Source organism: Punica granatum, unplaced genomic scaffold (genome assembly GCF_007655135.1).
Source record: "Punica granatum isolate Tunisia-2019 unplaced genomic scaffold, ASM765513v2 Contig00107, whole genome shotgun sequence".
Classification (NCBI taxonomy): Eukaryota; Viridiplantae; Streptophyta; class Magnoliopsida; order Myrtales; family Lythraceae; genus Punica; species Punica granatum.
In genome coordinates this window covers 152,501-154,964 of record NW_022204094.1, presented here as the reverse complement: position 1 = coordinate 154,964, position 2,464 = coordinate 152,501, and positions in this window count along the sequence as shown.

Below are 2,464 nucleotides of genomic sequence, written 5' to 3'. Positions count from 1 at the left end.
TTGGTCCTTTCGAAGCAGATATTCGTACGCCCATTGGGTTATTTTAGGATGGCACAGGTTTCGGCTTGACTGCTTTCCTTGGTTTCTTTTTGGTTAGAAGGTGGCTAGCCTTGCTAGACTAAGGAAAGGTAATTGCTTACAGACAGACCCGATTTTTGAATAGGAGCTTACTCTCAAACACCGTATTCCGCCAAAATCATTTCCTACGCAAACAAGACCGGCAACTGGTTGAGCTGCTACTTTGCTTCCCGCGGGCTTTCCCTTTTGCTCCGTTTCAGCTCATTTTCATTCATCGTGGGACCTCATTGCTCGATCCGATCCTAGAACTTTGTTTGAGTTGCATTCCGCTTCTGTTCATTCAGAGGGAGAGATCGCTACTTCACTTCTTGGGAAAGCAATGGAACTAATGGCTGGCCTAGCTGGCACTTTATGCTAATAAAGCTAGAAGTGAAAGTCAAGTTCTTTGAGTTGAATATGAATAGACGATGACTGGACACAACGGAACTCTTCCTCTCTAATAGGGGACAGGGTCACTGACTCAATTCAATTTCTTGAAGGGAGGTGATAGTTGAAGGGCGGTCCTTTTCATCTCTAACTCGAATGTTCGAGCTAATGTAACGGCTCTTTCCGGTAGTTGGAGTTGCCTTGATGTCAGAAAGGTGTCCAGTTCAGAAGGTGCGACAGAATGGCTATTCTCTTGCTCGTATCTTGGCCACAGCTACTGCTACTGCTCGTAGTCATAGGAAGAGCTCATAGTCTCGGAATTTCTCGCCCTCATCTTGCACTACTCCAAACAGCGCCAGGAACGACTGACTTGTACAATTAGAAGCGCCTTGTGCGTCTAAGGATCGTCTAGGCCGAAATAGCAGTCAACTGCGGCTTCTCTCAAGGTCTGAGTTCACAACTGACACGTTTTCTAGATTGTGTGTGACGTCCATAGCATTTCAGCAGAAGAAGAATGGAATGAGTCAAAAATAAGATTGCGAGTGGGGAGAGCGGGATCGAGAAACTTTGAGGATATGTCCTTCTTATCCCCTCCACTCCTGGCAGTGGGAGTCGGAGATAACCTGGTGCAAGCACGAGCAGGACCTTCATAGGTAGGGGTATACCCTATAGGTCCATTGCACAACATAGCTAGTCGAGATGATCACACAAAAACCTGGATCGATGAAATAAGCCTTCACTTCAAAGGGCTCCGTTCGGGCCTATCTTTTGATAGTCCCTGAACTCGCATTCGTCTTGTCCTTCCTGATTCACCCCATTCGAGATGAGCTAATGAACTTCTGAACTCTTTTCTTTGATTTTAGAAGGACAGATACACTTCGTCGCTTTCCTCACTCCCCGGCTTGCTTGCGTAGTAAAAAGAAAGCGTCTATGGCAGATGGAATACGAGATCTAGGCAAGCCCTTCTTCCTTTGTTAACTTAAAGGCTATGTAGAATCCTAGGTTTAGCTTTCTAATACCAGTCATTAGTTCCGGCTATCGCTCCAAAGTGATAGCGCCATCGAAAGAGAGAGTGTCAAAGAGTCAAACTTCGATACCTAAATTCATTCATCCAAAGACTTTTCTATTCCCTGATCCGTGCCTCCTTGCTTTAACAAAGACTTTATGAATAGTGGCTTTCGAGTTGGAAAGATAAGAAGAGCTTGACCGATCCATTCTGAAGGGAAGAAGCACACTGCTTAAGATATAAAGCGCAGTGCAGCCACCCCAACTTCTGCCCTATCCTAATAACAGACCTGGAGAACAGGGAAGCTCCAATACATAGTTCCTTGGTTAGACCGTCAGTGATAATGAGAAGAACCTTCTTCAGGTAACCTCCTCGAGGCATCACTACCTCATGGCAAGCTTACTGAGTATCCACCACATCCCTTTCCAAAGATTCATTCTGATTGGTTTTTGCCATGAACTCTCTTGGCAAAGTCAGGATCATCTTGCAATCCACCTTATCAGGTAAGTTACCTAACTGAACTTGAAATTTTGGCTCATTTTCTTTAACCTGGGTCTGACTGCTTGACTCACCAACCTTCAAGTCTTCCTCCATCAGGTCATCTTCCGTAGCCAAGCCTTCTGAGAGAAAGCTCATAAGAAAACTCCGTTGACGAGGCCTGTCCCTTCTTCAGCTTCTTGTGGTCTTTCCCAGCCTTACCTTCCGCTGGACCTGGATTCTCTAAAGCTTCAATAGAAGTACCCCTCGGGGGAGGATTGAATAAGGAATTGACAACTCTCAAAAGGAGATTAAACTCTTTCATCTGTATCTGGCACTGCTTTACTTGGCTTATCTAGTAGACTGTTTTTAGCTTTCACGTGTCGAGAGGGATACAACATTTAGCTTTAGCAAGTACTACTACTCCTATGTTTTCGTATAGTATAACCGATGATATGATGTTCTTTTCGCTCTTGGAGTAAGAAAAGTATGTGCGTAGCGGTGAAGTCAAGAGATTCCGGAATCTCTCTTTCCTGT